Source organism: Delphinapterus leucas, chromosome 15 (assembly GCF_059928025.1).
Source record: "Delphinapterus leucas isolate spDelLeu-1000000601 "Yukka" chromosome 15, BTC_Dleu_Yukka2, whole genome shotgun sequence".
Taxonomy (NCBI): domain Eukaryota; kingdom Metazoa; phylum Chordata; class Mammalia; order Artiodactyla; family Monodontidae; genus Delphinapterus; species Delphinapterus leucas.
This window is the reverse complement of record NC_143143.1, coordinates 64,840,011-64,854,186: the sequence shown is the minus strand read 5'-3', so window position 1 is coordinate 64,854,186 and position 14,176 is coordinate 64,840,011.

The following is a 14,176-nucleotide window of genomic DNA, read 5'->3' as shown; positions in this document are numbered from 1 at the left end:
AGGTAAATAATTTTTACTTGATTTTTTTAAAAGTGTATTTATTTATTTATTTGTTTAATTTGTACTTGATTACTTTATAACTTCCATTGCAGTTGACAGTCTCCCTCTTATTATTTTTTTATATTTTTATTTATTTTATTTATTTTTATTTTTGGCTGTGTTGGGTCTTTGTTGCTGCGCATGGGCTTTTCTCTAGTTGTGGCGAGCAGAGGCTACTCTTTGTTATGGTGTGCGGGCTTCTCATTGTGGTGGCTTCTCTTGTTGCAGAGCATGGGCTCTAGGTGCACAGGCTTCAGTAGTTGTGGCACATGGGCTTAGTTGCTCTGTGGCATGTAGGATTTTCCTGGACCAGGGATTGAACCTGTGTCCCCTGCACTGGCAGGCGGATTCTTAAACACTGCGCCACCAGGGAAGCCCCGACAGTCTCCCTCTTAAAACACACTCTTCCCTTGGCTTTTATCACACTCTGATTTTCCTTTCAACCTCTCTGGCCCCTCATTCTAACTTTCCTTTTCTAGTCCCATCTCTTCCAATTGACCTTTTAAATTCAAGAACTTCTCATGGCAGTTATAAGCCCTCTTCTCCTTCTGTGTTTTTTTTTTTTCTGCCTTTGGTTATTTTTATTTCTAGCAATTTACGTTAACAAACAAGTCTTTCTTTGTTGTTTTTCCTTGAAAGTAATACTTTAAACGAATGCCAATGGGCATTGAGTGATTTTTCTCCAGACTCATAATCCAGCCACTAGAAACACCTTTCCTTCCTCTTCTTTTCTTACAAAGAGATTTCATCCATTCACCACAATTTTATTTAAAAAAATTTTTTAATTAAAAAAAAATTTGGGGGGCTTCCCTGGTGGCGCAGTGGTTGAGAGTCCGCCTGCCCATGCAGGGGACACGGGTTCGTGCCCTGGTCCGGGAGGATCCCACATGCCACGGAGCGGCTGGGCCCGTGAGCCATGGCCGCTGGGCCTGTGCGTCCGGAGCCTGTGCTCCACAACGGGAGAGGCCACAACAGTGAGAGGCCCGCATACTGCAAAAAAAAAAAAAAAATGTTTTGGCTGCATCCGGTCTTAGTTGTGCACGTGGGATCTTCGTTGTGGTGTGGGCTTCTCTCTAGTTGTGGCGCATAGGCTCCAGGGCATGTGGGCTCTGTAGTTGTGGCACGCCGGTTCCAGAGCGCGTGAGCTCAGTAGTTGTGGTGCACGGGCTTAGTTGCCCCACGACATGTGGGATCCTAGTTCCGCGACCAGGGATCGAACCCACGTCCCCTGCATTGTAAGGTGGATTCTTTACCACTGGGCCACCAGGGAAGTCCCCATTAATCACAATTTTAAATACCACCTGCATCCCAACAACTCCCAAATTTCTCTCTCTAGCCTAGGACCTTGCTCCCAAACTCCTAAATCCAATTACTTATTCCATATCTATACCTAAAGATCCCACAGAATTTACAAACTGAAAAAAACCAAAGCCAAGCTCATGTTCTTCCCAGTCAGAGTTTCGTCTTCTGCTAGGCTTCCCCAACTGAGTCACAGTATTCCTTCTGCCCAGTTCATGCCAGAGGCCTGGGAGGCATCTCTGATACCTCCTTAACCTGCTCCATAGCCAATAAATAATCTATTCCTATAGATTACACTTCATGCAAGATTCCCCTAAGCCTGCAGACTAGACTACATATACCCCTATTCTATACCCTCATATAGCACCCTGTACTTCTAGTACTCATCCAAATTGTAATTATGTAATTATTTATGTAATTATCTCTCCCCCCTCTACATCACAAGCTCCATAAGCACAAGAACCATGCTTGTCTTTTTTCTGGCACATAGTAGGATCTCAATAAATACTTTTTAAATTAACAAATATAAACCCTCAGATTGTATTGATAGAAACTGTGTGTTGTGTCTGCAGTTTAGTGCCTAATGCTATGTGCACAGTAGGGGGCAGCAGAGTATAGATAATGGAAAAAGTCCACTTCAGTATTGAAAGGGTGACTTCAGGTAAATGATTTAATTTTTCTGAGACTCTATGTCCTTCCTTGGAAACCAGGGCTAATTCTCCTCCCTGTGGATCAAAAAAAATAAGCAGATATAAAAGAGCTTTAGTGCAAACAGAAGGGAGTATTATTGGAGTCAGTTATGATAAATATTTGTTGAATACATGGAGGCAGAGGAAGAGGATCTTGGTTACCTTATGGATCAGATGCGAGCTGAGAGTTGACAGATTCATAAGAGATGAAATGAAAGCTCAAGGAAGAGACTGGCCTAAGTCCATAGCCAGTGGGAGGCAAAGCTGTTATCACAGTGTGTTCTTGGCAGGCTTGTATCTCTGCTCTCTGATCACTGCCCTCCCACCTCCACCTCTTGCCTCTGGTGCCCTATCATTGTCCTGAGCTGCAGGTCTTTCCTTCCCTTTCCTCCCATCGAAGCACGTCTGTCCTGTGTCCCAGCCCCTCAGAGGCCTACTCATTGCCATCCACGATGACAGCTAGTTCACCCAGTAAATGGGTCCCTGCTAACGTGCTAATGGCAGATACTGGGTAATTCTACCACTCCCAATAATAGGAGTTGGACCTTCTTGAGACAGAATAACCTACTCAAAAAAGAATAAATTTCAAGTGATGAAGTTTTAGGTTCTATGGAATACAAGAAAATGGAAAGTTAACTGGGATTAAGGCAGTCTTAATCTTGGTCTCAAGAAAAATAATTGTACAAATACAAAATCTGTTAGATATGACTTGATATGAGAAGAAAAGCTTCTTTTAAAATTCATAAATACATCCATCCATCCATATAATATATGTATCTGTATATACAACTTAATTGTAATTTATATCAGTACAATTGACCTTTTGGTGTATAGTTCTGTGAGTTTTGCACCGTCATGTAACCACCACAATAAAAATACAGAATGGCTCATCATTCCCTAAAAATTTCCATGTATTAACCCTTTGTAGTCAAAACCTTCTCCCACCCTTAAGCCCTGGCCACACTGATGTTCTCTCTATCCTGTGGTCCAGTTTACCAAGATTTCCTTTTATGAATTTGGTTTAATGTTGCATTTAAGAATTCTGTCTAACCTAAGGTGACAAAGATTTTTCTCCTTTGCTTCCTTCTAAAAGTTTCGTAGGTTTACATTTAGGTCCAAGATTCATTTCAACTAAGTTTCTAAAATAGAAAGTATAAGATATAGGTCAAAGTTTACATTTTTGCATAGGAATGTCCAGTTACTCTAGTATCATTTGTTGAAAAGACAATCTTTCCCATTGCACTTTTGTAAAATAACCAATGGGCCATATTTGTGTCAGTCTATTTCTGGACTCCCTGTTCCGCTCCATTGATCTATGCATCTGTCCTTTCACCACTACTATGCTATCTTTATCAATGTAGTGGTATTTCTCCACCAGTGTTCTACTTTTCCAAAATTGTTTTAGCATTCTAGTTTCTTTGTCTTTCCGTATAAGTTTTAGAATCAACTTATTGATATCTACAAAAACTTCCAGGATTTTGATTGGGATTGTAGTGAATCTGCATATCAATTTAGCGAGGACTGATGTCTTAACAGAATTGAGGCTTCCAATCAGTGAACATGTTATATCGCTTTGATTTCCTTCATCGGTGTGTTGTAGTTTTTCAGCATAAAGATCCATCATATATTTTGTTTTATTTATCCCTAAGACTTTCATTATTTTGGTGCAACTGTTAATTATTACTTATTTAATTTTGTTTTCCAATTGTTCGTTGCCAGTATATAGAAATACAATTGATTTTTATATTATGACTTGTATCCTGTGACTTTGCCAAACTCATTAATTGGTTTTAGGAACTTTTTTGTAGATTTAATAGAATTTTCCATATAGGCAATCATGTTGGCTACTAATAGAGAGTTTTATTTCTTCCTTTCCAATCCATATGTCTTTTTCCCCCCTTGCCTTGTTGCATTAGTTAGAATTTTCTGGATAATATTGAATACACAAGAGTGAGCATCCTTTTGTGTTCCCACTATTAGGGAGAAATCATTCAGTCTTTACGTATGATGCCCTTTTTGTAGATGTCCTTTTTTTAGGTTAGGGAAGTTATCTTCTGTTCCTAGTTTGTTGAGAAATTTTATCATGAATAGATGTTGAATTCTGTTAATGTGTTTTCTTCATCAGTTGAGATTAACATGTATTTTTTTTCTGCTTTAGTCTGTCAATATGGTTAATTACATTAATTGATTTTTGAATGTTGTATCAGCATTGAATTACCTGGAATAAACTCCAATTGGTAGTGAAGTATTATCCTTTTTATATGTTTCTGGATTCCATTTGCTAATAATCTGTTGAGAATTTTTAGTCTACGCTCATGTGGAATATTGGTCTGTAGTTTCCTCGTAATGTCTTTTTTTTTTTCATTTTGGTGTCAGGATAATGCTGGCCTCATAAAATGAGTTGCAAAGTGTCCCTCCATTTCTATTTTCTGGGGGAGTTTGTGTAGAACTAGTATTATTTCTTCCTTAAGTGTTTGGTAGAATTTGCCAGTGAAACTCTGGGCCTGGAATTTTCTTCGTTAGGAAGGTTTTAAACTATGAATTCAATTTTCTTTAATACTGTCCCACAGGTCCCCAAACTCTGTTCATTAAAAAAAAGATGGTTTTTTTTTTTTTCTCTGTGATCTTCAGATTGATCGGTCTTCAAGTTTACTCATTCATTCCTCTGTCATCTCTATTCTACTAATGAGTCCCTCCAGTAATTTTTTTTCTTCATATAATTTCCATTTGGTTCTTATTTTATTTTTTGGTTCTCTACTGAGAACTTCTACCTTTCTATTCATTTCAAAGGTGTTTACTTTTACTTCATGGAGGATGGTTAAATAGCTTTAAAATCTTTGTCAGGTAATCTCAATATCTGGGTCATTTTAGGATTAGCATTTGCTTATTTTGCTTTCCTTTGAAGACTGGTCATATTTTTCTGGTTCTTGGTATGTTAAGTAATTTTGGATTTATCCTGGCCGTCTTGAATATTATATTGTGGGACTTTAAAAAAAATTAATTAGTTAATTAATGTTTGGCAGCATTGGGTCTTCGTTGCTGCGTGCAGGCTTTCTCTAGTTGCAGTGAGTGGGGCTACTCTTCGTTGCAGTGCGCTGGCTTCTCATTGCGGAGGCTTCTCTTGTTGCAGAGCACGGGGTCTAGGCACGCGGGCTTCAGTAGTTGTGGCACACAGGCGCAGTAGTTGTGGCTTTGACTGTAGAGTGCAGACTTACTAGTTGTGGTGCATGGGCTTAGTTCCTCTGCAGCATGTGGGATCTTCCCAGACCAGGGCTCGAACCCGTGTCCCCTGCATTGGCAGGTGGATTCTTAACCACTGTGCCACTAGGGAAGTCCATATTGTGGGACTCTGAGTTCTGCTACATCTTCTGGATGTTGATTTTTTTTTTTTTGGTGGTACGTGGGCCTCTCACTGTTGTGGCCTCTCCCGTTGCAGAGCACAGGCTCCGGACACGCAGGCTCAGCGGCCGTGGCTCACGGGCCTAGCCGCTCTGTGGCATGTGGGATCTTCCCAGACCGGGGCACGAACCCATGTCCCCTGCATCGGCAGGCGGACTCAACCACTGTGCCACCAGGGAAGCCCGATTATTTTAATGTTAACAATCAAATCAACACAATTAGGTTCAGACTACAAGTTCTGTCTCACCTTCTGTGGGTGGTGGTTCCAGTGTCAGTTCGTTTTCAGAGTTTTTCCTTAGCTGTTTGGACCTGACCCTGTCATGTGCTGCTCAGGGGTTGGTCTGGGACTTAGGTGATGGTTTATATCATAGTTCATTTCCCAAAGCCCTTACTAAGCTTAGGTATGTTCTGCTACTTGGGGATGAGCCCAGAATTTCTGTTGGTTCATGCACAGAATTAAAGGGTCCCCCTTCTCCTGCTCCCTCCTCCCTGGGATTTCTCCTTCACTCTGGCTCCCAGAGGCCCCTTTTTCTGAATCCTCTGTCTAGAAAGTTGGGGTTCTCTCAGAGCTTTAGCCTCCCATCCTGTCACACAGTTCCATATGATTCAGCCCACCTCTGGGGTGAACTAGCAAGAGAAAAGAGGAAAAAAAGGTAGGGGATTCCCTCCATAGTCTCCACAGTTTTAACCACATTTTCTAGTTTCTATATTTGGTGCTTTGACATCTAGGGCCTTGCTGCCCCTTCAAGGGTTAGCTGATCCCTAGAAATAGGAAATGACTGTCTCTCCTGTGTGCCATTCATATGCAAATTAACCAATACTGAGGCCCTACCTCAGAATCACCTCTGGGCCCCTAAATCCTAGAGGCCCTGAAATTATTCAAACTAATCTACCCTAAACTTGTACCCTGTCTCCCTCATTCCTTCCCTCCAAAACCACTTTAAAGACATCCCTCCAGGTCCTCTCTCTGCCTGCAGTGGACCTCAGTATTCTCTCTGTGGCCCCAGTGGCCATCTTTTCTATGACAATCATCTTCTGATCTACTGGCCTCACCATACCTGAATAAAAATAAAATCTACATTGAAAAACATTCACACGCAAAACTCAAAATGGATTAAAGACCTAAATGTAAGACCAAAAACCATAAAACTAGAAGAGAATATAGGTAGAACACTCGTTAACATAAATCATAGCTGTATTTTTTTGGATCTGTGTCCTAAGGCAAAGGAAGCAAAAGCAAAAATAAACAAATGAGACCTAAGTAAACTTAAAAGGTTTTGCACAGCTAAGGAAACCACTGACAAAACAAAAGACAACCTACTAAATGGAAGAAAATATTTGCAAATGATATGACCAATAAGGGGTTAATATCCAAAATATATAAACAGCTCATACTACTCAATATCAAAAAACCCAAACAACCTGATTTAAAAATGGGCAGAAGACCTGAATACACATTTTTCCAAAGAAGACATACAGATGGCCAACAGGCACATGAAAATGTGCTCAATATCGTTAATCATCAGAGAAATGCAAATCAAACCCACAATGACATATCACCTCACACCTGCCAGAATGGCTATCATCAAAAAGACCACAAATAACAAATGTTGGTGAGGATGTGGAGGAAAGGGAACTCTTGTACACTGTTTGTGGGAATGTAAATTGGTGCAGACACTGTGAAAATGGAGGTTTCTCAAAAAACTAAAAATAGAGCTACCATATAATCCAGCAGTTCCACTCCTAGGTATATATCCAAAGAAAACAAAAACATTAATTTGAAAAGATAAATGCACCCCAATGTTCATACCAGCATTATTTACAACTGCCAAGATACAGAAGCAACCCAAGTGTCCATCAACAGATGAATGGATAAAGATGTGGTATGTATATACAACGGAATACTACTCAGACATAAAAAAGGAATGAAAATTTTCCATTTGCAACAACATGGATGGACTTGCAGTGTATCATGCTTAGTGAAATCAAAGACCAATACTATATGATATCACTTATAAGTAGAATCTACAACTAAAACAAATTAGTGACTATAACAAAACGGAAACAGGCTCACAGATATAGAGAACAAACTAGTTACCAGTTGAATAAGGGAAGGGGAAATGGACAAGATAGGGATAGAGGATTAAGAGTTACAAACTACTATGTATAAAATGAATAAGGGGCTTCCCTGGTGGCGCAGTGGTTGAGAGTCCGCCTGCCGATGCAGGGGACACGGGTTCGTGCCCCAGTCCGGGAAGATCCCACGTGCTGCGGAGCGGCTGGGCCCATGAGCCGTGGTCGCTGAGCCTGCACGTCCGGAGCCTGTGCTCCACAACGAGAGAGGCCACAACAGTGAGAGGCCCACACACCGCCAAAAAAAAAAAATGAATAAGCTACAAGGATATATTGTACAGCACAGGAAATATAGCCAATATTTTATAATAACTATAAATGGAGTATAACCTTTAAAAATTGTGAATCACTATGTTGTACACCCAAAACTTATATAGTATTGTAAATCAACTACCCTTCAATTAAAAAAAAGAAAAAAAATCCACAAAACAGTGGTCCCTTTTCCACATCCTCTGTCTAAAAATGGGTTTTCTCCAGAGTTTTAGGTGGCCATACTGACAACACCACTCCCATAGCAGTGCAGGGACTGGGAGAAGAAAAAAATAGGGATTCTCCCCACACTCTCCAGCTCAAAATGTCTCCTTTTCCGATCCTCTGGACAGAAAGATGGGGTTATCTTAGTGGTTTTTTTGTCTGCATCTACTGCAGAGTTCCCAGATTTGACCCACCCTCGGGTGAAAGCCGAGGGGTAAAGGAGAAAAAAGTCCCAACCAAACACCACTAGGAAATTCACCACTGCCAAAGTGGGCATTCTTCAAGTTTTGACTTCCTTCCCCAATCTGTCTGCTATTATTAACTTTTCAGAGTCTTCAGACTGTTTTTGTTTTGTTTTGTTTCATATTTTTGGTCAGAGATTTTTAGCTGCCATCAGTGAGAGAGAAAGGCGATAATGGGTTTACTCCTTTTGGCCAGTGCCAGAAGTAAAAACCAGATATTTTGATTAATAATAAGTTTGATTGTACTGTTGGAGAGAAAACACTGTATACAAAACCCAGAAAGTAATAGTTTCATTGGATAAATATGATGCACCAGTCAAATGCTACCTATAGAACTATTGTCCAGTTCACACTTGCACTCTTCCAATCTCCAAGATGATTGTGTCACACCTCTCTTTCCAAGCCACCACCATCACTGTGTCCCTCTAACGCTCAGATGAAAATTGTGCTTCCTAGTTCTCTGGGAAAACAGTTTCCACATCTACTGATCTATTAGTATCTCTACCCATTTACTCTGTCTCCCCTCCAGTTACTATGAGTGAACTGTCTATGCTCCCAGCCAAGTCAGTTTCTCCATCTGTGCCTTAGATTCCATCCTCTCTCACCTCCTCAAGGACACAACTCCAGTGACCGTCCTTTTTCCTGCATCATCAAAATTTCCCTCCCGATTGATTATTCCTATAAGTGTACAAACATGCTACATTATCCACCTTCTCAAAAGAAAAAAACTTCTTTTTTTTAATAGGAGATGGAGCAATCTGCTCTCTCTTTTTAAAAAATTAATTAGTTTATTTATTTATTTTTGGCTGCATTGGGTCTTCATTGCTGTGCGCGGGCTTTCTCTAGTTGCAGTGAGTGCGGGGTACTCTTCGTTGCGGTGTGTGGACTTCTCATTGCGGTGGCTTCTCTTGTTGCGGAGCACGGGCTCTAGGTGCACAGGCTTCAGTAGTTGTGGCTCGGCTCTAGTTGTGGCACACGGGCTTAGTTGCTCTGCGGCATATGGGATCTTCCCAGGCCAGGGCTCGAACCCATGTCCCCTGCATTGGCAGGTGGATTCTTAACCACTGCGCCACCAGGGAAGTCCCCCAAAAACTTCTTTTTACTCCACAGCCTCTTTTAGATACTTAATCCCACACTTCTAATACCCTTAGTTAATACTCTATTTTATATCCTACTTCTCTGCTCCCCTATGAAACAAACCAACTACTCAAAAGAGTTATTTATACTCTTTGCCTCAAATTAGTTTCCCCACTTTCTTTCTTAATCCCACTCCAATCAGGCTTTTTGTCCATCCCACCACCCAAATTGCTCTTACCAAGTCACCAGTGACCTCCATCAACAATCCATCCTCAATCCATACCTTACTCCACCTCCAGGAACATCTGCTACCGTTGATCACTTCCCCCTTGGAACCTTTCTCACCTGGCTGCTGAGATGCCACTCTCTCTTGGTTCTCTTCATTCCTCCCTGGCCACTTCTCACATTTCTTTGATGGCTTCCCCTCCATCCCAATCATTAGAAGCTGGGGCTCCCCCAGGGTGTAGTCCTCGGGTGTTTTCTCGGTCTTCACTATACCTTAGGTGATCCCATCCAGCTTCATTGGTTTATGCATCATCTATATGGTGAGCTCCCATATTTAGGTTCCAGCCTAGACTTCTTCCCTGAACTTCAGACTTGCATACCATCTACCTGTCAGTATGTCTGCTTGGATGGAAATACTAATAAGTAGCATTACAATACCAATAAGTATCTGATTAAGTATCAAACTTAATGTATAAAAATTGATGTATTTCCCACAAAAACGTGCTTCTCCTATAGCTTCCCCCTTTCAATAAATGATAACTCTGGCCTCCAGTTACCCAGACCAAAAACTTCAGGGTTCTATCTTTTTAACACAGGCTTTATTGAAACATAATACTAATATAGAAAAGTACAAAAATTATAAATGTATAAGTCAATAAATGTTCACAAAATGAGCACATTTATATAGTCAGCACTAGATCAATAAACAGACGATTACCCCAGAAGCACTCATGTCCCCCTTCTAATCAAGGGTAACCAATATCCTGACTTCTTACAGCACCATAGGTAAGTTCTATGTATCTTTGAAATTTAATAATTGGAATCATTTAGTAAATACTTTATGTGTGTCTGGCTTCATTTGCTCAGCATTATATTTTTGAGATGAATTCAGTGTAAGCATATAATTTAAGTTTGTTTTTTTAAAATTTAATTTAATTTATTTTTTTATACAGCAGGTCCTTATTAGTCATCAATTTTATACACATCAGTGTATACATGTCAACCCCAATCGCCCAATTCATCACACCACCACCCCTGCCCCGCCACGGCTTTCCCCCCTTGGTGACCATACGTTTGTTCTCTACATCTGTGTCTCAATTTCTGTCCGGCAAACTGGTTCATCTGTACCATTTTTCTAGGTTCCACGTATATGTGTTAATATACGATATTTATTTTTCTCTTTCTGACTTACTTCACTCTGTATGACAGTCTCTAGATCCATCCACGTCTCTACAAATGACCCAATTTCATTCCTTTTTAAGGCTGTGTAGTATTCCATTGTATATATGTACCACGTCCGCTTTATCCATTTGCCTGTCGATGGGCATTTAGGTTGCTTCCATGACCTGGCTATTGTAAATAATGCTGCAGTGAACATGCGGGTGCATGTGTCTTTTTGAATTATGGCTTTCTCTGGGTATATGCCCAGGAGTGGCATTGCTGGGTCATACGGTAATTCTATTTTTAGTTTTTTAAGGAACCTCCATACTGTTCTCCATAGTGGCTGTATCAATTTACATTCCCACCAACAGTGCAAGAGGGTTCCCTTTTCTCCACACCCTTTCCAGCATTTGTTGCTTGTAGATTTTCTGATGATGCCATTCTAACTGGTGTGAGGTGATACCTCATTGTAGTTTTGATTTGCATTTCTCTAATAATTAGTGATGTTGAGCAGCTTTTCATGTGCTTCTTGGCCATCTGTATATCTTCTTTGGAGAAATGTCTATTTAGGTCTTCTGCCCATTTTTGGACTGGGTTGTTTGTTTCATTAATATTGAGCTGCATGAGCTGTTTGTATATTTTGGAGATAAATCCTTTGTCTGTTGAGTCCTTTGCAAATATTTTCTCCCAATCTGAGGGTTGTCTTTTCATCTTGTTTATGGTTTCCTTTGCTGTGCAAAAGCTTTTAAGTTTCATCAGGTCCATTTGTTTATTTTTGTTTTTATTTCCATTACTCTAAGAGGTGGATCATAAAAGATCTTGCTGTGATTTATGTCAAAGAGTGGTCTTCCTGTGTTTTCCTCTAGGAGTTTTATAGTGTTCGGTCTTACATTAAGGTCTCGAATCCATTTTGAGTTTGTTTTTGTGTACAGCGTTAGCGAGTGTTCTAATTTCATTCTTTTACATGTAGCTGTCCAGTTTTCCCAGCACCACTTATTGAAGAGACTGTCTTTTCTCCATTGTATACCCTTGACCCTTTATCATAGATTAGTTGACCATAGGTGTGTGGGTTCATCTCTGGGCTTTCTATCTTTTTCCATTGATCTATGTTTCTGTTTTTGTGCCAGTACCATATTGTTTTGATTACTGTAGCTTTGTAGTATAGTCTGAAGTCAGGGAGTCTGATTCCTCCAGCTCCGTTTTTTTCCCTCAAGACTGCTTTGGCTATTCAGGGTCTTTTGTGTCTCCATACAAATTTTAAGATTTTTTGTTCTAGTTCCGTAAAATATGCCATTGGAAATTTGATAGGAATTGCATTGAATCTGTAGATTGCTTTGGGTAGTATACTCATTTTCACAATATTGATTCTTCCAATCCAAGAACATGGTATATCTCTCCATCTGTTTGTATCATCTTTAATTTCTTTCATCAGTGTCTTATAATTTTCTGCATACACGTCTTTTGTCTCCCTAGGTAGGTTTATTCCTAGGTATTTTATTCTTTTTGTTGCAATGGTAAATGAGAGTGTTTCCATAACTTCTCTTTCAGATTTTTCATCATTAGTGTATAGGAATGCCAGAGATTTCTGTGCATTAATTTTGTATCCTGCAACTTTACCAAATTCATTGATTAGCTCTAGTAGTTTTCTGGTGGCATCTTTAGGATTCTCTATGTATAGTATCATGTCATCTGCAAACAGTGATAGCTTTACTTCTTCTTTTCCAATTTGTATTCCTTTTATTTCTTTTTCTTCTCTGATTGCCATGGCTAGGACTTCCAAAACTATGTTGAATAATAGTGGTGAGAGTGGACATCCTTTTTTTGTTCCTAATCTTAGTGGAAATGCTTTCAGTTTTTCACCATTGAGTATGATGCTTGCTGTGGGTTTGTCATATAGGTAGGTTCCCTCTATGCCCATTTTCTGGAGAGTGTTTATCATAAATGGGTGTTGAATTTTGTCGAAAACTTTTTCTGCATCTATTGAGATGATCATATGGTTTTTATTCTTCAGTTTGTTAATATGGTGTATCACATTGATTGATTTGCGTGTGTTAAAGAATCCTTGCATCCCTGGGATAAATCCCACTTGATCATGGTGTATGATCCTTTTAATGGATTCTGTTGGATTCTGTTTGCTAGTATTTTGTTGAGGATTTTTGCATCTATGTTCATCAGTGATATTGGTCTGTAATTTTCTTTTTCTTTCTTTCTTTCTTTTTTTTTTTTTTTCCGGTATGCAGGCCTCTCACTGTTGTGGCCTCTCCCGTTGCGAAGCACAGGCTCCGGACGTGCAGGCTAAGTGGCCATGGCTCACGGGCCCAGCCGCTCCGCGGCATGTGGGATCTTCCCAGACAAGGACACGAACTCGCGTCCCCTACATCGGCAGGCAGACTCTCAGCCACTGCACCACCAGGGAAGCCCATGTAACTTTCTTTTCTTGTAGTATATTTTTCTGGTTTGGGTATCAGGGTGAAGGTTGCCTCATAGAATGAGTTTGGGAGTGTTCCTTCCTCTGCAATTTTTTGGAAGAGTTTGAGAAGGATGGGTGTTAACTTGTCTCTAAATGTTTGATAGAATTCACCTGTGAAGCCATCTGATATGAGTATTGCTACTCCAGCTATCTGGTCCTGGACTTTTGTTTGTTGGAAGATTTTTAATCACAGTTTCAATTTCATTACTTGTGATTGGTCTGTTCATATTCTCTATTTCTTCCTGGTTCAGTCTTGGGTGGTTATAACTTTCTAAGAATTTGTCCATTTCTTCCAGGTTGTCCATTTTATTGGCATAGAGTTGCTTGCAGTCATCTCTTAGGATGCTTTGTATTTCCGCAGTGTCTGTTGTAACTTCCCCTTTTTCATTTCTAGTTTTATTGATTTGAGTCCTCTCCCTTTTTTCTTGATGAGTCTGGCTAATGGTTTATCAATTTTGTTTCTTTTCTCAAAGAACCAGCTTTTAGTTTTATTGATCTTTGCTATTGTTTTCTTTGTTTCTATATCATTTATTTCTGCTCTGATCTTTATGATTTCTTTCCTTCTGCTAACTTTGGGTTTTGCTTGTTCTTCTTTCCCTAGTTCCTTCAGGTGTAATGTTAGACTTTTTATTTGAGATTTTTCTTGTTTCTTGAGGTAGGCTTGTTTAGCTATAAACTTCCCTCTTAGAACTGCTTTTGCTGCATCCCATAGGTTTTGGATCGTCGTGTTTTCATTGTCATTCGTCTCTAGGTAGTTTTTGATTTCCTCTTTGATTTCTTCAGTGATTGCTTGGTTATTTAGTAAAATATTGTTTAGCCTCCATGTGTTTGTGTTTTTTACGTTTTTTTCCCTGTAATTGATTTCTATTCCCATAGTGTTGTGGTCAGAAAAGATGCTTGATATGACTTCAATTTTCTTAAATTTACTAAGGCTTGATTTGTGACCCAAGGTGTGATCTATCCTGGAG